The sequence below is a fragment of the Monodelphis domestica genome, chromosome 7 (genome assembly GCF_027887165.1).
Source record: "Monodelphis domestica isolate mMonDom1 chromosome 7, mMonDom1.pri, whole genome shotgun sequence".
Lineage (NCBI taxonomy): Eukaryota > Metazoa > Chordata > Mammalia > Didelphimorphia > Didelphidae > Monodelphis > Monodelphis domestica.
In genome coordinates this window covers 190,925,479-190,948,346 of record NC_077233.1, presented here as the reverse complement: position 1 = coordinate 190,948,346, position 22,868 = coordinate 190,925,479, and positions in this window count along the sequence as shown.

The window sequence follows — 22,868 nt, the reverse complement described above, 5'->3', positions numbered from 1 at the left end:
TTGTTGCTACTATTATTGTTAAGTCATGTCCAGTTCTTCATGGCCCAATTTTGGGGTTTTCTTGGCAAAGATACTGGAATGGATTGCCATTCATCCAACTCATTTTACAGATAAGGAAATTGAAGAAAACAGGATTCAGTGACTTGCTCACAGCCACACAGCTAGTAAGTGTCTGAGACTGGATTTGAACTCAGGTCTTCCTGACTCCAGGTGTGGTGCTCTATATACTACACCACCTATATATCCAAATCCATATATATATATATGTATATATATATATCCCCAAGACATAAAAAGATATAGAGTGGAAAATCAATTCAGTAGAACTAAAGAATTTTGAGATAATCCAAGTGAGAGATGATGAGAGTCTGAATTAGGATTGTGCTCCTGTGAGAGGAGAGAAGGTAATGTAACGTGTTGTGGATGTAGAATTTATATGAATTGATAACTTAATAAAGACAGCTAGGTGCCACAGTTGATAGAAAACTGGGTCTAGTGTCAAGAGGACCTGAGTTCATGAAAAGCCTTAAATATTGATTAACCATAGAGCCAGGTCCCTTAGCCTCTTTCTGCTTCAGTTATTTCATCTATAAAATTGAGACAATAACACTCCTCTCCCAGGGTTGTTGTGCGGATCAAAAGGTATATTTGTAAAGTGCTTAACATAATGCCTGCAACATAGTAGGGGCCATACAAATGCTAGTTGTCATCATCATGATCATCATTTGACTTTTGGTTGTAAGGGAAAGAAAAGGACTAAGAATGAATTTATGGTCAAAAACCTGGTTAACTGGAAGGATGCTGGTATCATTGACAGAAATAGGAAAACTTAAAAAAAAAAGGACTGGGTTCTGCTACATGTTCTCAGAACAAGGAAATTTAGACTAAGACTATGAAGCTATATAACTTCTTTGGAAGAGTGTTATTATGTCAGTTTTTAAAATACCATTTTGAATTTTGTAGAATTTGAATTGGGTACAAGACTTTTGTGATATGGAAATCACTTTAAAAGACTGATATATATTAATTTAAGGTTGCCAAGGAATTCAGCTATGTAATTCCTAAATGAAAACTCAAGTCAGCAGTCAACCTTTTATGGAGTTTTTAATTACAAACAGGAGGAAGAAAGGTATTATAGATAGAAAGAGAGAGAGACAGAGAGACAGAGAGAGAGAGAGAGAGAGAGAGAGAGAGAGAGAGAGACAGAGAGAGAGACAGAGAGAGAGACAGAGAGAGAGAGAGAGAGAGAGAGAGAGAGAGAGAGACAGAGAGAGAGACAGAGAGAGAGACAGAGAGAGAGAGAGAGAGAGAGAGAGAGAGAGAGAGAGAGAGAGAGAGAGAGAGAGAGAGAGAGAGAGAGAAGGGGAGAGAAGGGAACAGGGCTTAAATACCCACTCTGCTTAGGCTGTGCCAAAGGCCCAAGCTTGGATAGCCAAGGCAAAGAAAAGAGATCAGTCCCTATCAAACAGTCTGAGGGCCTCCACTCCAAGCACCAGGCTCCAACAACCACACTCTCCTCCACCCAGGAAGTTCCAGCACTCCTGAGCTCTCCTCTACCTCACTTCCTGTGTCTCCCCTGTGCCAATGGTGGCTCTAGCTTAACCCAGGACTGCCCAGAGGTCTGTCCCCTTTGCACATGTCTATTGAAGGCCATATTCTCAAATAATTAAATCTTGAGCTATGCTGCAGCCCTTTCTAAATCCTGTTACTTTGAGTAGGGTGGAGATTGTAGTTTCCAAGACCTTCAGGAAATAGTCAAATCCCATCCTTTAAAGAATGGTTTGAACAGGGTTGAGTAGTTTTGAAATCCACACTTTGTTTAATAGGAATGTAAACATTTAGTAGCAAAAGTCAAACGAATATTTTCTCATAAAATTTCCCTTGAAATATGTATTTGAATTGAATTTATTCATTTTAGAACCCTGATTTTGTTGGTTGTGCCAGTTTTCTAAGTTCCTCAGTTATCTCGGGTTAGAGGAGGTGAGTGGCATAGGAGAAAGTCAAATAAGCAGCTGGAAGAGTCCAAGAAAAATATATAAATACCATTTTCTGTGTTTTAGTCTATGCAAAATAATGTTATTTACTGTAACATTAACTTCATATATATGACATTTTTGGCTCAGCAGGAAAAATTGTCTAAACCAACATTGACCCCCATAACCTCTGACATCACTCTTCACCAAGACAGTTTTAGGTAATGTTTGAAAAAAGTATGTTACAATTCAATTTGAGGCTAACATTTCAATGAGTTGAGTCACAGTCACCTTCCTGCTTTTCCTTGGACTATTCCCCTCACTCCTAGAGAAAACAAAAAAGATCTCCTGCGTTGGATATTTTAATCCTTTGGATTAAGGATGGAGAAGGATGGGTCGTGATACCAATTGCAGCATTTGTTGTGTAAAGAGGTCAACATCTCAATCATTTCAGGGATGGGAAAGGTCTTGCTCTTAAGGGATATAATCTTCAGGTCTAAATTTTGTTTCCTTATGAAAAGCTCTTTTTTTCTCTTAACCTATCTATCCCACCTGCAAATGAAGAAGTCTGGAAAGTATTTAGATCAGAAAAAAATATCATTTCTTATTATTTTTAGACAAACAATAAAGGAAGCTTTACATATAATTCCACACTTAAGTAGCTAATGGTTTTGAGAGGTAGATAGACAAGAGACAGATAATAACAAGCTAGAATGAGTGAACAGTTATGAATAGCTTACTAAGTCAGGAACTATATTAAGCACTGGGGCTATAAATATAAGTACAGTAGCACCTTTCTTTGCTCAACCAATACATTCCAAGATCTTCACAAGAGTCGAAAATCACACACTATAGCAAACTCTGTTATTTAATACAGATTTCTTAAATGAACATATTTGGCCACTCATCAGAGCTACCAGCATTGCTAGTTTTGTACTTTGGAGCCATTATTAATAACTAAAAAGCATTAAGATTTTGGTACAGACACAACTTGTTACAAGCCAGGACTCAAAGACTGCCGGAAAAGCTAATGTTTGGTGCAAAACAATGTCATGACTCACTAATGCTTCTTGGAATGTGATTAGGCAAACTGCTGTGAGACTTTATGCCGCTTGAGAAAATGGTGTAAACTTATGAATATTTTTAAATGTTTATTCGATGTATTTTTCTGGTACTTTTTGATCACCAGTTGATTGCTAATTGGATTTAATTGCCAATACCTGAAACTGCATGTGTTGGATCCACGTAAAATGAGGTCCTACTGTAAGTAAGAGAGTTCTTCTTTGCCCACAAAATACTTCCTTTCTGATGGAAAGACCACTGGATTTGAAGTTTGAAAAGATGAGTTCTAATCTAGACTTTATATACCACCTTGTTAACCTGCTCCATTGACTTAGGCTCTCTGGATCTCCCTTTCTTCATCTTTAAAATAAAGGTGCTTAGACTAGATGACTACTAATAGTTCTAGCTATAAAGTCTATGAAAATTTTGTTCTGTATTAATTAAAATCAATGTTAAATTTCCTTTTACATTACCTAAAACATCTATTTGTTCATTCTATGTTAGGGGTCAGCTAAGTTATGTACTAGTTAAGAAAATCTGAGTTGTCGTCAGGAAGGTCTGAGTTCAAATATCACATGGAACACTAGCTTTATGAACTTGGACAAGTCATTTAGCTTCTTGCAGCCTCAGTTTCCTTATCTGTAAAATGGAGATAATAACATATGCTTTTGGGGGTACTGTGAGGATTAAATAAGATAATGCATACACAGTGCTTTGCAAACCTTAAAAACCTATATATGCTATGATGATGAAGATGATGATGGTGATGGTAAAGATATCAAAATACAGCACTGAAATTTGAAGCCTCACTCCTCCACAATCTGAGTCGCCAATTCTTTCTCACTGAGCTTTCACTTCATTTTCTTAGGTATGATCTGTGAACCCCTCCTCAAAGCACTGAGCCTCTTGGGACTTCTTGGCTTTAGAGTAAGGGATTCTTAACTTAGGGTTTGTAAACTTTTTTTTAAATTTAATATTTTATTGACTATTTCAAAATTGGCTGCCTTTGAAAGTTCATATATTTTGTGTTATATGCTTAAACACATTCTTCTGAGAAGAGGTCCATCCTTAGGCTTCATCAGACTTCTAAAGGGGTTGGAGACACAGAAATGGTTAAGAACCCCTACACTAAGCCATGTTTCCCTAGTTTAAGCCCATGATCTTTCTTCCTTGCTATGCTACCATCACTCTGCGCATGACCTTTCATAAAACCTAACTTTCCTCCTTTCTTTCTATGGAATTTTGTAAGGATCAAAAAGTAAAACAAATCAACCACTTTTATAACCTAGGGGTGGTCCATGAATGTTAGTTACATTATTAGTAGTAATGATACTATTTTCTCCTAGCTCCACATATTCTATACCAAAATAATATATTTATAGTTTATTGAAAGAAAAAGAGAAAAGAAAATTTTAAAATCATTCAGCAGTTACATCATTCTTCTCTCCTCCTTGACACAGGGTAGAGCTCTAATTTCATTGATGTGATCAGACCTAGGTTTGAGGGAAATTATTCCAGTGGCTCCTATAAATGGAATTTGAGACTTTCCAGCATAGACTCTATGGGTCAAGCTTATTTATCTCTTCTTCCAATTTTAGGCTTAGCTTCATTCAGTCAATCAGAAAGCTCTATACTGTCATTGACTAGAATTCATGGTACTTCATTCATGTTCTTTGTGGGCTGCAAAAGTCCAATCTACAAGAAAAGGAAACTGAGGCAGAGCTCAAGGCACTTATCAATTTATTAGGAGACTGGAGATTCCTAAACAATTGGATTCAAAGACCTTCCTTAAAGTCAAGGATGCCTCTGCTTGTAGATAGATTACTTTAATAAAACTTGAAAATCACCAAAAATCAAACAAGGTACTAAAATTTATGATGGGTCATCTTAAGAATTGGGGGAAATCTTATATTTGACTAAAGGAAAAAATCCATCAACTACCAGTGTTTAGTTATCAGTATTCTAGGGCTTGCCACAGTCAATAAGAACAGGTCTGAGAAGAGAACTTGGAAACTGGTTTTTTTACCATATTTTTATAGGAGAGGGGTCTGGGGAAGTGTAGGATAGTGCTAATATAGCAAATCTTTAACACACGTTAGTATAAGTCCTTCTAATAGCAATAACTAATAAAGTATAAGTCTATACTATAGATCCCATAGATATAATAATCAATATATGGTAGGTTAATTGTACCCCATATCTCTAACTTTAACATTAACTGCTCAAATCAAACTTAATTCTATACTACTTAAGTCACTAATACAATCATTGATAAATATTAAATCTCAATGAACTAAATAAATACTGATCAGTTGTGTAGGGTTATCAAAATAATTATTTTTAATCCTTATCTTCTATCCTAGAATCAATATGGGGTATTGATTCCAAAGCAGAAAAGTAGTAAAAGCTAGACAACAGAGATTAAGTGACTTTTCAGAGTCTCACAGCCAGGAAGTGCCCAAGATCAGATTTGAACCCAGCACATTCCATATTTGGGTTTGGTTCTCAATCCACAGAGCCACTTAGTTGCCTTCAAAATTATTTTCACATTTTCCGTGATCATTTAGCTAACTAGTTGTCTAATTTTTTTCTGCCATCTTAGAATAAATGGTGACAAAACTGGTAAATGCAACAGTTCAAAATAGCTCAAAATTCCAATAATGTAGCATGATACAAAGGTCACACAAAAGACAGTTTTCCTTGAGAGACATTGTATCTCATATTAGATTTGGAGTCAGAAATTCTTAGGTTCAAATCCTATAGCAGCTGCTTCTTAGACTCCAGATAATTTATTTAATCAATCTATGCTTTAATTTCTTCATATGGAAAATAAGGAGATTCAACTGGTTGCCATCTGGAACCTCTTCCAATTCTAGATTTGTGATCCTTACATTCCTTTATCCATACATTCTGATATACTATCCTAGGCCTTCTGCTCAGTTTTGCCCCCGTTCTATCATCTCAGGGTTCCTGCCTCTTTGGACTCTCCATTCTTGCCACATTTTCTTCATTGCCATAGTCTCTCCATTGATGAGGCAGACCTTCACAGACAATCTTAGTTTCTGTCACCCCCTCCCCAATGCCATTCTTCAAATCAATATTTACCATTTTGGAAAATACAGTTATTTTAATTAAAAATATCCAAAGACTTATCAGTTTTCATTTCTAATGTGGTAAATATTGATGTTTATCATCAACAAAACAAAAACCTTCTGAAGTTTTTCAATAACTTTTAAGAATATAAGAGGATTCTGAGACCAAATATTTGAAAACTGTTACTTTATATTATAATAAATTCATGAGGGAATATACATTATTTCATCTAAGACAGAATGGTAAATAGATAAAGTTTTCATGGCCTTGACTTTTTAACTTTAAATATTATAAAAGATTTTAATATTATATATTTTAATTAAGTGATTAAATAAAAAGTTTGAAGGTGTTTATTTATCTTGGTTTATATGATATAGAAATTTGTATACAAAGTTTGGCCAAGGGAAACATATATTCACTTTCTAATATTTTTGGATAAGAGGGAAGTTGGAATTTATGTTGTATATCCTATTTTTTAATCATGTGAGTAGGAAATAGTAAATAGAATGATAATAAAAAGTGACTAAATTTCTGATCTTTTCCTAACTAATCAAACTCTTTTTAACAAGTAACTTGATGGCTTCTTCTAAAAACCTTCATGACAAGAAGTTCCAGCATATTTTTTGCCTTTTTAAGCTGCTCAGAAAACATATTAAAGCATCCTTATTTCACAGCATTGCTCTTCTGTTCACATTTGTTTTATGGAGAAAAAAATACAAGCACACCAGTAAATAAAATAAATAATGCAGCTAAGATATTCAAGACCATTGTTAGATTATGAGTCTATGGGACTGAGTTCCTCTAGTCTGTGAGTTATCAGAAATATTAGAGAAGCTAGAATCCTCCTTTCCTCCCTATTCCTTTGGAAATGCCTTAAAGAAATGATAGAAATCTATAAGAATGTGGAGCTACTGAAGACAGCCTCAACTAGGCCTGGGCTGGTAATAATCAGAGAAAGCCAAGAGTCTGGGGTTATTTGAATCATTCCACCATAAAAGAGTGAGCAGAGGAAACTAGGCAACAACAGTCAGGGTATCTTGACAGTTGCTAAACAGTGGAGAGAATTACTTTGGTGGATGAGAGTAGTTATTAGATATCACAGATATCCAAAGAGAGAAAGAAATTTGGACAATAGCAGAGTGGAAATACTATTGACTCTTTTCTTCTAATTTTAATCTTCTCTTTCCAGATTTTTCCATCTTCCCATTCTAGAGATACCTTTGCTCTACAATCTTTTCTTCTAATTAATGATTCACTAGTTCAGACCATTATTTCATGGGATACCCTCACCATGTTCATTTTATTTTTTAGTTCTACTTTTTTTCTCCAAACTTCTTCTATTCTTTATCAATAGTATTTTCCTTGGAAAAAGTAAAAAAAAATTTTTTCTAAAATATTTATGGCAACTCTCTCCATAGTGACAAAGAACTGGAATTTGAGGGGATGACCATCAATTGGGCAATAGCTAAACAAGTTGTGGTACATGATTGTGACGGAACACTACTGTGCCATAAGAGATAATGAATGAGTTAAAGAAAATGGGGAAAAACCTACATAAAATTATGAAGAGTGAATATAGAACCAAGAGAGTATACATAGCAACAGAAATGTTGTTTGAAGAACTTGATTAGGTCCATCTCTAGAGAAAGAACTGATAAATGTAAATAAGCAAGACATAATTTTATATATACATATGGCATTTTTTAAACCATTACCTTGTGTCTTAAAATCAATATACTGTATTGGTGGTTCCAAGGTAGAAGAGCAGTAAGGGCTAGGCAATGGGGGTTAAGTGACTTGCTCAGGGTCACATAGCTAGGAAATATCTGAGGCCAGATTTGAACCTAGGACGCAGCTACCCTCTACACTTAGCTTTTAAAAAATGTACATATTTGTTACTTTGTTACATTTTAATACCAATTAATGCCTTCTCTCCTTGCATTAAAGAAGGCATCATATGATAAAAAAGATATATGTATATATAAGGAAAATTTTATAGACAGTTTCTCAGATAGAGGTCTTATATCTAAAATATATAGAGAACTTTGCCAAATATATAATGTTCATTCCCCAATTGATAAACAGTCAAAATATAGAACAGACAGTTTTTGATAAAGAAATAAAAGCTCCTTGAGGCCAGGAATAATCTTTATCTCCAGTATTTAGCTTAGTTTCCTATATATAATAATTGGGTTTTTTTTTCTACCTAACTCTGGAATCACAGAATGTAGGTTCAAATCACACCTCTGATACTATTACTATGACCCTGAACAAGTTACTTTGGGCCTCAGTTTCCTCATCTGTAAAATGAGAAGACTAGATTAGATGACTTCAGAGGTCCCTTTCAGCTTAAATCATTATCCTGTGTTTTAGAGATAGAAGAGGCCTTGGTAATAATAATCTAGTTAAGAAGTGTCAAAGAAAGACCAACCTGGAAATAGAAAATATCATAAAATGAAAAATGAATAATTTTAATTACATTAAATTAAAAACATTTTGTACAAACAGAACCAATGTATCCAAAATTACAAGGGAAGCAACAAATGGGGGGGGGGGAATCTTTAAAACAAAAACCTCTAATAAAGATCTGATTTCTCAAATATGTAAGGAACTAAGTCAATTGGACAAAAAATCAAACCATTTCCCAGTTGATAAATGGGCAAGGGGCATGGATAGGCAGTTCTCAGATAAAGAAATCAAAACTATTAATAAGCACATGAAGAAGTATTCTAAATCTCTTAGAATCAGAGAGATGCAAATCAAAACAACTCTGAGGTATCACCTCACACCTAGCAGATTGGCTAACATGACAGCAAAGGAAAGTAATGAATGCTGGAGGGGATGTGGCAAAGTAGGGACATTGATTCATTGCTGGTGGAGTTGTGAATTGATCCAACCATTCTGGAGGACAATTTGGAACTATGCCCAAAGGGCAATAGAAGACTGTCTGCCCTTTCATCCAGCCATAGCACTGCTGGGTTTGTACCCCAAAGAGATAATAAGGAAAAAGACTTGTACAAGAATATTCATAGCTGCACTCTTTGTGGTGGCCAAAAAATTGGAAAATGAGGGGATGCCCTTCAATTGGGGAATAGCTGAACAAATTGTGGCATATGTTGGTGATGGAATACTATTGTGCTCACAGGAATAATAAAGTGGAAAAATTCCATGGAGATTGGAACGACCTCCAGGAAGTGATGCAGAGCGAGAGGAGCAGAACCAGGAGAACATTATAAACAGAGACCGATACTCTGTGGTACAATGGAATGGAATGGACTTCTCTACTAGCAGCAATGCAATGATCCAGGACAATTCTGAGGGACTTATGAGAAAGAACGCTATCCACATCTAGAGAAAGAACTGTGGAAGGAGAAACACAGAAACACAACAACTGCTTGATTGGGGGGTGGGGGGTTGGCAGGGAGTATATGATTGGGGACATAGACTCTAAATGATCACTCTAGTGCAAATATCAATAATATGGAAATAAGTCTTGATCAATGACACGTAAAACCCAGTGGAATTGCTCATTGTCTATGGGAAGCAGGTAGGAGAAGGAGAGGGAGAGAAAACGAATCTTGTAACCATGGAAAACATATTCTAAATTAATCAATTAAATAAATCAATTTAATAAAAATAAATTTTAAAAATGTGTTCAACACATAGTCCATGACCATACTGTAATCACTACTCTTTGAGTACTGCCTGAACCAGATTGAAATGTAATTGAGAAATATTTAACAAAATAAAAATTTATTAAAATACAGATATATAAACATGTGGTTTTCAAAGTCAATATGTGATTGTTGCCACTGTTGTTCAGATCATGTGCTTGACTTTTCTGTGACCCCATTTGGGGTTTTCTTGGCAAAGATACGAGAGTGGTTTGCCATTTCCTTCTCCAACTTATTTTATAGATGAGGAACATGAGGCAAACAAGGTTAAGTGACTTGCCAAGGGTGATATGACCATTAAGTATCTGAGGCCAGATTTGAACTCAGGAATGAGAATCTTCCTGACTCTAAGCCCAGTCCTGTATCCACTGCATCACCTAGCTGTCCAATATGAGGTCATAAGGATCCTTATGTACAGTTTGGTAATTCCATTTTTAATTGTTTGACACCAATATAGTCCAACCCTCTTTATTTACAGATGAATAAAGAGGCTCAAAGAGGTTAATTTGACCAGTGTCACATGAGTAGTAAAATGGCAAAACTAAGATTTGATTGCAGGTCCTCTGACTACAAAGCCAACACAACTTCTTTATAACATAGCCCAAATAATATGGCCACAGTATCTGAGTGTATGTACAATTTGTTTATGGGCACTCTCATGAGAAACAGCCTGAGGAATCTTTAAGTTTGAGAATACACATATTTCATGGGATTTATACGAGGGAATCTTTGGGATCAGTGGTGCTTGATGAAACGTTTCTCTTCTGTTTTCCTTATTCTTTCAGAAAAAAACAACAACTTTCTTGTCAATATCATAAACTGATTGCTTGTAAAAGAAAAATTTGTATTCTGAGGTTTGGGTTCATAACCCACAAACTGGCAAAGATGAGAAAAGATGGAAATAGTTGACATTGAAGGAACTATGAGAAGAAAGACAATAGAATATACTTCTGATGGAGTTGTAAATTCATCCAACCATTCTGGAAAATAATTAGAAATTACGCAAAAAATAACAACTTTTAAAACTTCTTTATTCAGACATTCCTGGGTATATACTCTCAGTGGTCAAAGATAAGGAGTAGGAAAGATCCTGTACTATCTAAAATATTCATAGGATTATTTTTTGTGAAACAAAGAACTAGAAACCATGTAGGTGGCTAGTGGCTGGGGAATAGCTAAATAAATTGTGGTAAAAACATGACATAAAGAAATAATGGTCATGAGTATTTCAGAAAAATATGGGAAGACTTATAGGAACTGATACAGAGTGAAGTAAGCAGAATCAAGGAGACAAAATTTACAATTACTACAGTAACAACAAAAAACAATAAAATGAAACTGAATGCTATGTATATGTAATGAACAATTCTGTCCCTTTCAAAGAGATAAGTTAATTCCTTTCCTTCTTTTTTGAGGGCCTATGGTGAATGTTTTATATATATATATATACACATACTGTTAGATGTCAACGTGTTTGCTATTTTTTTCTTACTTTGGGTTTTTTTTAATATTATAAATGAAAATTAACTGCATAGTGGGAGAGAAAAGGGAGAAGAAAAATAGAAGTAACTGTGCTATTGTGATGAAAAACAAAAAGGCCATCAAGAAAACTTAAGATAAAATGAAAATATATAGAAATTTGGTGTTTCATTGCAGAGTATTTCAATGTAGAAATTTTTTCAAAATTTAAAGAATGGAGGCAGGTAAACAAAAAAAATGAAGAAATCCCCAAAGAATGTCTTAATGCTTCATTGCATGACAATCCCTGATTCAAAGATAATGGTAAAGATTATATAATCCTTTTTCACCCATGTCCACAAATTGGGAATATAGTGATAAATGATAAGGAAGCTTTGACAAGTTATGACCAGTCAAGGTCTGGGAGAATGATTTGTCGGTTAAAAATAATGTCAGTACCAAATTGTTTTGATGACCACTGCTTTGTAATATAGTTTGAGATCTGGGAATACAAGGCCACCTTCCTTTGTATTTTTTTTTCATTATTTCCCTGGATATCCTTGATCCTTTATTCTTCCAAATGAACTTTGTTATGGTTTTCTCTAATTCAGTAAAATAGTTTTTTTGGTAGTTCAATGGGTATGGCACTAAATAGATAGATAAGTTTGGGTAGGATGGTCATTTTTATTATGTTAGCTCGTCCCACCCATGAGCAATCAATGTTTTTCCAATTGTTTAGATCTAGTTTTAATTGTGTGGAGAATGTTTTGTAGTTGTATTCATATAGTTCCTGTGTTTGTCTTGGCAGATAGATTCCTCAGTATTTTATATTGTCTACGGTGATTTAAAATTGAATTTCTCTTTCTAATTCTTGCTGCTGAACTGGGTTGGAGATCTATAGAAATGCTGATGACTTATGTGGGTTTATTTTGTATCCTGCAACTTTGCTAAAGTTGTTGATTATTTCGATTAGCTTTTTGGTTGATTCCCTAGGATTCTTTAAGTAAATCATCATATCATCTGCAAAGAGTGACAGCTTGGTCTCCTCATTGCCAATTTTAATACCTTCAATTTCGTTTTCTTCTCTAATTGCTACTGCTAGTGATTCTAGTACAATATTAAATAATAAAGGTGATAATGGGCATCCTTGTTTGACTCCTGATCTTATTGGGAAGGCTTTGAGTTTTTCCCCATTGCAGATGATGTTTGCTGATGGTTTTAGGTATGTACTGTTTATTATTTTTAGGAAAGGCCATTCTATTCTTATACTTTCTAGTGTTTTCAATAGGAATGGGTGTTGTATTTTGTCAAAGGCTTTTTCTGCATCTATTGAGATAATCATGTGATTTTTGTTGGTTTGCTTATTTATATGGTTAATTATGTGGATGGTTTTCCTAATATTGAACCATCCTTGCATTCCTGGTATGAATCCTACCTGATCGTAAGAGACAGAAAGGAGGATCAGTGGAATAGAATTGGGGTAAATGACCTCAACAAGACAGTCTATGACAAACCCAAAGACCCCAGCTTTGGGGACAAAAATGCAGTATTTGATAAAAACTGCTGGGAAAATTGGAAGACAGTGTGGGAGAGATTAGGTTTGGATCAATACCTCATATCCTACACCAAGATAAACTCAGAATGGGTGAATGGCTTGAATATAAAGAAGGAAACTATAAGTAAATTAGGTGAACACAGAATAGTATACATGTCAGACCTTTGGGAAGGGAAAATTTTTAAAACCAAGCAACACTTAGAAAGAGTCACAAAATGCAAAATAAATAATTTTGACTACATCAGATTAAAAAGTTTTTGTACAAACAAAACCAATGTAACAAAAATTAGAAGGAAAGCAACAAATTGGGAAACAATCTTCATTACAAAAACCTCTGACAAAGATCTAATTACTCAAATTTATAAAGAGCTAAACCAATTGTACAAAAAATCAAGCCATTCTTCAATTGATAAATGGATAAGGGACATGAATAGGCAATTTTCGGTCAAAGAAATCAAAACTGTTAATAAGCACATGAAAAAGTGTTCCAAATCTCTTATAATCAGAGAGATGCAAATCAAAACAACTCTGAGGTATCACCTCACACCTAGCTGACTGGCCAACATGAAAGCAAAGGAAAGTAATGAATGTTGGAGGGGATGTGGCCAAGTAGGGACATTAATGCATTGCTGGTGGAGTTGTGAATTGATCCAACCATTCTGGAGGGCAATTTGGAACTATGCTCAAAGGGCTTTAAAAGACTGTCTGCCCTTTGATCCAGCCATAGCACTGCTGGGTTTGTACCCCAAAGAGATAATAAGGAAAAATACATATGCAAGAATATTCATAGCTACACTCTTTGTGGTGGCCAAAAATTGAAAAACGAGGGGATGCCCATCAATTGGGGAATGGCTGAACAAATTGTGGTATATGTTGGTGATGAAATACTATTGTGCTCACAGGAATAATAAAGTGGAGGAATTCCATGGAGACTGGAACAACCTCCAGGAATTGATGCAGAGTGATAGGAGCAGAGCCAGGAGAACATTGTACACAGAGACTGACACATTGTGGTATAAGAGAACATAATGGACTTCTCCAGTAATGGCTTTACAATGTCCCTGAACAACCTACAGCCATCTACAAGAAAAAAAAAAAACTATCCTCAAGCAGAGGCCAAACTGAGGGAGTAAAAACACCGAGGAAAAGCAACTGCTTGACTACAGAGGTTGAGGGGACATGATTGAGGATAGACACTAAATGAGCGCCCTAATGCAAATACCAATGACAAGGAAATGGGTTCAGAGCAAGAACACATGTGATACCCAGACGAATCACTCCTTGGCTAGGGAAGGGGTGGGGGGGGTTTGGGGCAATAGGAGGGGATGGGGGGGAGAAGAAAAGAAAATTATCTGTTTCCAATGAATAATGTATGAAAATGACCAAATAAAATAATGTTTTAAAAACAAACAAACAAACAAACAAATGATGTCAGGAGGCAGCTAGTTGGCTCAGGGGATTGAGCATAAGGTCTAGAGACAGGAGGTCCTGAGTTCAGATTTGACCTTCGACATTCTCTAGCTGTGTGATCCTGGGCAAGTTATTTAACCCCAGTTGTTTAGCCTTTATCACTCTTTTGCCTTGGAACCAAGATTATTGATTAAAAAAAAGAAGGTAAATGTTAAAAAATTATTTTAATAATTATACATAATGGCAAGAGATCATAAGTCAGGGAAGCAGGGCTAGGGAAATTATTGGAAGCTCTAAAAGACTAAGAAATTGGAACAAAGATTTCAGATGGATTAAATTCTTTGAGGAGAGTGAAGAAACAGCTGTTTTGTTCTCATTCCACTCATTTTGCATTGGTAGCCAGCAGGAAAGTTTGCCTTAAAAATTATAAGGAGGTGACAATCGGCTACACATGGAGTTTTACAATAAACCTTAATTAAATATTAATATTTTTTAAAAGTTTCTTATACTAGTGACAGTAAAAATTTGTTGTTTCTGATGAGTCAGTTCTTTGGCCTACTCAGAGGAATGAGAGAATTTGATTGTTATTCAGTTGTTTCAGTTGTGATACTCTGGAGATCCCATTTAGGATTCTCCTGGCAAAGATTCTGGTTTGTCATTTCCTTTCCACCTCATTTTACAGATGAGGAAACTGAGGCAAACAAGCTTACGTGACTTGCCTAGGGTCACATAGCTAGTGTCTAAAGTCTGGATTTGAACTCAGGAAGATGAATCTTCCTGACTCTTGGCCTAATATTCTATCTATTCACCATCTAACTGTCTCAATTCCTTTTATGAAAAAAAATAATTTCACATTACAAAAACAAATGACAAAGGCACATATCCATATGCAAATATTCATTTATATCTATATAGAATTATAGATTTAAAATTGGAAGGGACCTCTAATGGCCACAGAATCACAGACATAGAGCTTAGAGGAACCTCAGCAACCACTGGGCTTGAATCTTTTCATTTTTCAGGGAAAGAAATTAAATCCAAAGGAATGGAAGCAACTTGTGTAAGGTCACATAGGTGGGAAGTCTAGAATCAGGATTTGAGTTCAAGTCCCCTGATTCTAAAAACAGTGTATGTGTATCTATTTCTTTATCTGCATGAGGACCATTGCTTTTTTGTCTCTGAACTCCCCGTATCTACCACAGTGCCGCACAGATAGATTGTGTGTCCGTTGGCCATACCCCAGCAAACCTCTTCAGCAGACAGGCTAAATCAGGTTGAAGGTGACTGATAGGCTTCATATAGATCCATAGGTGAGTGATGGAAATGTCTCCCAGAGTATGCGAAGGCTTCTCCCAGTAGAAGGGATGGATGAGAATAATTTGTTCCAAAGACCATGAAGGCAGCTGAAAAAGGCACTGTGAAATGCTTGGCACTTGGTTGGACACTGAAGAAGCCAAGGTCACTCTCTGCCATCACCAGCCATCTTGACTTTTCTCTTGCTCTTGGATTTTATTGACTCTGGAAGAGAGTGTGGTTGATGGTTTTGTCCCGCTCTGCCTGGTGTAAATCCAGTTTATGAGTGAGTCAAAAGATATCAACTCATTGAATATTAAGGACAACAATCCACCATTTAATAAATACTTCTTGAGTATTTGATCATATAGGCATGTAGTTTTATATATTTGTACCTGCTACCAATACTCAGTTTTATTGTTAAGTAAAATACACTAAAACAATCTGAGCAGAAGCTGTCTTTATTTTATTCTTGTTTCTTTTGCTTCTCCTTTGTCTTGGCAGAGATGATCTTTTGAGTCTCCTCTAATCTATTCTGTGCTATGACAGTCAAAGATGAAAATGGTCCCCAAGGACAGAAAGAGTGACCCCACTGGCTCATGTTAATTACTATATTTATCTTGGCAAAGTATTACAGGGAAGGAATACATTGTGAAAATGCAGATAATTAGCATTAGTACAGCAACTGAATTTCAACTAGCCAGGGAATGTCAAGCTTCTATTGCATCTGAGTTTCTACTGCCAACTAATGTTCAGCATTTTCAACTAGTTATTAGTATGGAATGGAATGGCATCAGAAGTGCTTTGGCAAAAAAATAAAAAAGGGCACTAGTTGAATGGGAAGATGATAGATTTAGAGCTCAAAGTGACTTCAGAGGGCTTAAATCCAATCCCCACAGTTGAGAATCCACAAGACAAAGTGACAAACAGCAGTTGAGTATCTACCAGAGGAAGGATTTGAATTCAGGTCTTATTGATTAGTTCAGTGTCCTATGTGTTTTGTCACCTAATCTCTTATGACTGCAATTCAGAAGAACTGAGTTCTAACTCTATTAATTTCATTTGCTAGCCACAAGACCTTGGGTAAGTTATTTTATCTCAGTGGACTTCAATTTCCTCATTCAATTTCATTCCACTCCTAAGTAAAAAGCACTGGGCTAGACAGAAGGGATAAACAGACTGGACGCAAATTACTCTTAGCCTTCAAGGGGCTTAAACTCAAGGATGAAAACAATTCACATAGATGAGAGAATATGAGGTACTTTGAGGACATAGAGAACACTAACAATTAGGGATACTGAGAATAGTTCTGATAGGAGCGGGTCACTGAGCTGAACCTTGAAGGAAGCTCAGGATTCTAAGAGCCAGAGACATGCTATGTTTAGCTGGTGTCTTTCATGTTTTATATTCCAACCCAGTCATCTCTCCAAATGCATCCACTTTGCTTTGACGATCCACAGATCTCTGGACCTCTAGAGACCGCACGCAGGAGGACTTATCCAATTCATCTTTGGAACACCTGCCTTAGAGAGGGTATAAACCTGATTGTTGAGAATGTGGGCTCAAACTCATGTGCGCCATGATATATAGCTGCCCTTACTCATTCTTTTCACTTTACCCTGGTCATTTTCTTGCTAATGAACCAACTACCAAATAGCCCCCCTTTCTATCTCATCCTCTATTCATCTTTATTGAATCAATATTGCCACTGCTAATGAAAAGGGTATGTCATTTTAGTGAGAGACTGGAATGGAATTTATTATGCTTCACATAAATTTTTAAAAGTAGGAGTAGCAATTACTAACTCAGAAAATACAAAAGTAGAAAAAGGCATGATCAAGATAAACAGAGAAATTTTGTTATCCTCAAAGTTACCAAAGCTAATAATGTAGTTTTAATATATATAAATACATATATATATATATTTAATGTCATGGAAAAAGGAAAAGTTAACCAAATGAAAAGGAAAATCACATAGCAAGACCACATGATTGGGACTCTCATTGTACAAGCTTTCAGACCTGGAAACATCTAGCAAAAATATATATGAGAAAAGAAATGAAAGATCTGAAAAGGATTTTGAAAAAGCTAAATATAATTGTTCTTTGTTATTTGCTGAATAGGAAAATAAAGGAATATACATATTCCTCAACTGTGTACAACTTTACAAAAATTGAACATGCTGCTGAGACAGAAAAAATTCATAAGTGAATTTAGAAAGGTAAAATATTAAACATGTCCTTAATAATTGTAACATAGTTTAAAAGCATAATCAATAGAAATTTTTAAAGAAATAATTCAAGCATACATAGAGATTAAGTTGTTCCTTAAAAAATTATGATTCAAAAGCATAAATCATAGAAACAATATATAATTTAGTATAGAAAATAAGAAAATAAATCATAAGTTTGGAACTTAGCCCAAGTAGTCTTTCTGTGAAAGCATATATCCTCCTAAATATTTTAATCAACAGAAGTTACAAAGAACAAATAAATGAACTAGGCACACAGCTAAAAAATTTAAAAGCAACAAATAAAAAAACCCCAGACCCAAAATAGAGATTTTCCAAATCAAAAAAGAGATAAAAGTGAAGACCAAAAAAGCTTATTGAATTGATATATAGAGCAAATAACTGTTTAAAAAATCTAATAAATTGTTAGCATATCTGGTAAAATAGAGAAAAACCAAAATGCCAATAGCAAACAATTAAAAAAAAGAGAATTCACAAATAAGAAAAGGAAATAAATAAAATTATCATAATCTATTTTTGATTCAACATTCATAGCATCTTTCCTATATGCTCCCTTTTCTCATGTCACTATTACTGCCATAATATAGGCCCTCATTACTTCATGCCTCAGTTATTGAAATAGCCTTCTGGTTGACCTCCCTCAATTCCTGCCTCATGTCTTCCCATTCCAATCCATCCCACTCAGCACTCAAGTTGATTTTCCTAAAGTGCAAGACTGGTTATGCCACTCTACATTCAATAAATTCCAGTGGTTTTCTGTTATCTATAGAACCAAATATAAAGTTGTTTTGCTTTTAAAACCCTTTATATCTTGCGCTTTCCTTTCTTTACAAATGTCTTGCTTCTTCTCCTCCATATATCCTGCAGTCAAAATACCCTCTCAACTTCAGAAACTTTCAATGGCTAATCTCATGTCTGGAATTTTCTCCCTCCTCATCTACACTTCAAGCAAAGGAAAAAAATTCTCCTGTGTATAAAAAACCTTTCATTCTCCCTCTTAAGGTGAATGCATTCCCTCTGTGTTGATTCTGTTTATATATTCTTGATGCATGATGGTTTACCCTATTAGGCTGCAAGTTCTTTGAAAGTAGGGATGGATATTAATAATATGGAAATAGGTCTTGATCAATGACACATGTTAAACCCAGTGGAATTGTACATCAGATACGGGAGGGGGTTGTGGGGAGGGCAGGGAAAGAACATGTCTTGTAACCATAGAAAAAACATTCTAAATCATCTAATCAAATAACATTAAAAAAGAAAGAAACTAGGGATTGATTTTTTGCCTTTCTTTTTGTCCCCTGAGCTTAGCACATATGACTGGCACATAATAGGAACTGCACAAATGCTTATTGGTTTGACTTGAATATTTACCCAAATATTTGCCATGAAAATTGATAACAAATACAGCAGATTAATATTTACCAAAAACATAAAATATCCAGAAAAACAGAACATGAAATAAAAATTTTAACTATCCATTCACTTTATAAAAGAATTCTCAATGGTGGAAAAATCCAGGAGCACATAATTTTTAAATTAATTCCATCAAACATTGAAAAGAATAAGTAATTCTCCTACTATGTGTATCTATATTGTTTATAAAAATAAAGAAGAGATCCTACCAGATGTTTTTCTTTGAGACAAGTATGTTCTGATGGAGGAAACCATAGGAAAATATCTCAAATGTCATTGGGAAATATTGAATAAAATATTAGCAAAGAGGCTATAAAATATATTTAAAAGATTATTCCCTATAAATGCCAGGAAGTCGGCAGTAGGAAAAATATATTTTATATATCCATATTTAATAAATATATATTTAATCATTAATAACAAAACAGTAAAAATGACATGATTGTATCAATATACGTGTAGAAAAGAATTAAACAAAATAGAGCATCCCCTCATGATAAAAACATTAAAAGAACAGAAAGAAATGAATTATACCTTAATATGGCAAATAACATTTACCAAAAAATCAAGAGCTAGTGTAGGACTTTGGGGAAATTATTTAGTCTCACTGGATCCCAATTTCCTCGTAAATGAGAGAACTGGTATTTGTGATGGATATAGTTCCTTCCAGCTTTGATGCCTATGATCATATGAATAACTCTAATGGCAAACTTTTACTCCAGAGCCAACTTCCCCCTTCACATATCACCCCCCTGGGCACTTTCTCCTACCATCCCAGTAGAGATACATGGGAGTTATGAATTAGGGTGCTATATGATTGACTCAGTGCTTAACAAATAATTGTTGAATTGATTTCAAGAAGACATCTGCTCCCAAACATTTCACATTTTTGAAGCAATCCTGGACCATGTCTACCACCATCATTGTTCTGGGGACTAAATGGGTGTACTTCACTGCAATAAAAATATACAATGAATTTCAGGGACTAAATTATTTTTTTATTATGGTTCTTTGCTATCGCTCAAACAAAGCAATCCATTTCCAAACTCTTGGGATTTTCACTGGCTATCACCTGTGTCTGGAATTCCATCCCTTCTCATCTGTACATCCTGGTGTCCAAGTTTCAGCTTAAATCTCCTCTTCTTAAAGAAGCCTTTCCTGATACCCCTTAATGCTAGTGTCTTCCCTCTGTTGATTATCTCCACGTCATCCTCTCTATATCATGTTTTCATGTTGTCTCTCCCATTAAACTGTGAGCCCCTTAAGAACAGAGCCTGTCTTTTTTTTTTTGCCTTTCTTTTCATCTCTAGTGATTGCACATTTTCTGGCACATAGCAGGTATTTCATAAATGCCTATTGACTCTAATTGACTTATTCTTGGAATCATTCCTATTATTGAAAAGTGCAGGCTTATAGAAAAAATACCCCTTGAAACAACTTGCACTTGCTAATAATGAACAGAAAAAGACAATTAATAAATATATTTATCAGGAGTATTTACCCTTCTGTTGTCAAGGCAAATCATTTATTTGTTTATAAGCAGCATCATTTGCCTTCCAATTAAAATCATTAATGCATATAAGTAAATGATTGTACATTTAAATTCAGCTAAGTCTGACTTCTAGCTAGTCTTTCATATTAGTGCAGGGAGCCAAGCTTAGTTAATACTTTAAGTATGCATATTTTAGCTCCAGACCATAGGGATTTAATTAAGTGACTAGCCTTCAAAAATAAGTATAAACAGAATTTTGATTCATGCATTTACTAATCTTTCTCTGCAAAGAAAATGAGGTACCATTTGACATATAATGTGACAATTCCACTGAAAGAGAAAAAGATTTCCAATAATCCAGAACTGCAGGTTTACTCTTTTGCAATGTAATTTTTGAATGTATATGATAGAAAGGTAGCAGTGGAGGCATATTTTGCTAAGGAAAAGAGAGTAATTAAGTTTTCTATTCTAGCTTTTAAAAAACTTTTCAGATATGGGGGGGGGGGTATTTTTCAGCTTTTTAAAGGAAATGCCTGGACTGTAAAATAACCCTTTAGTGGGGTGGGGTAGAGGAGAGAGAAAATGGCATGGGAAAATACATGTCTATAACTATGGTAGTTAACTACTAGACATCAAGCAAAACAATTCTATTTTGTACCTTGAAATCCCATTCTCTGGAATTTCCTTTCTCTCTTTTTACTGCCTCACTCCTAAATTCACTTTTCTCCCTTCCTGCAAATTCTAGGCTCTCAATCCTCCTTGTTTTCCAATCAATCAGTCCTTCTTTGACCTTACTGCCCTTTCCTTCACAGTCTTGACTTTATAGTTAGCCACTTTAACAAAGTATTGTCCTACCGGTAACCTTAAATATCCTGCTTCTTATTCACCTGCTGTTCACACTCTTCTAAACCTCAACCTTCCTTCCACCTTGAACATCTGTCTTCTCTGCCCCTGCTGAAAGAAATCATGAAACTTCTAACTGAGTCCCCTCCACATTATGTGACCTTAAAGTAGACCCTCACTGAGTCATGGCATTTTAAAAATCCATTGGTGATTCAATGCCTAGCATCTTTCCCTCCATACCCATTTCAGATTTTCTCTTCTCAAGCTTCCAACTCTATTCCTTTCCCTGACTCCCACCTCCTATTCATGACCTAGTCTCCTACTTTCCTGAAGATATTTGGCTCTGTTGGGAGTTTACTAATGTCACCTCCCTCAAATTCAAAACATCTGCATATCTTCTTTAACCACCTTTGCTTCTTCCTGTCTCTCTCAGAGCATGAGGGAACCTTTCTCCTTGGCAAGGCAAATTCCTCCAGTTGTGCTCTTCAATGCATTTTCATTTTCTTCACCTCTCATTGTTTCTCTCCCTCTCTTTTCCTTATTTCTTTCTTCTTCACTCCTCTTCTCTTTTTCCTCCCTCCTCTTTCTCTTGCCCAGTCTTTCTCAGTCAAATGTTCTCTGCCAGCTGTTATCTCAACTTTTCTAAGCCATATTCTCATGACAATGCCAGCCTTTCAACTAGTTATCATCCTAGATCTTTCCTCCTTTTCTTTTCTAAATTCCTAGAAAGAATAGATTGCATTCACTTCTTCTATTCCCTACCAACAATTAACTCCATAAACCCTTTGCATTCAGATTTCTGAACACACTGATCTTCTGAATGTTCTCTCCTCTTTCATTTTCTATGATTTAAATTCCTCCTGGTTCAGTTCCTACCTCTTTCACATGTCCTTTTTGGTCTCTTTCACTGATTTGGTCATTTGCTTCCAAAGCTCAGTTCTGAGCATTCTTCTCTTCTTCCTTTATACTCTCCCACTCTTTTTATTGGTTCAATGATAGCTTCATGAATATGATTTTTAAATCTATATGTCTAGGTCTAAGTCAATTTAACCTGTCTCTATTTTGTAGGTATAAACTTCTTTATAAGTTGTTTTCTCCAGTAGAATGTAAACTCCTTGAGGGCAGGAATATTTTTCCTCCCTTTTTTTTTTTTTGCACTCTTTGTGGTGGCAAAAAGTTGAAAAATGGGGGGATGCTCTTCAACTGGGGAATGGCTGAACAAATTGTGGCATATGTTGGCGATGGAAAACTATTGTGCTCAAAGGAATAAAGAACACGTGAACTGGAACGACCTCCAGGAACTGATGCAGAGTGAAAGGAACAGAACCAGGAGAACCTTATACACAGA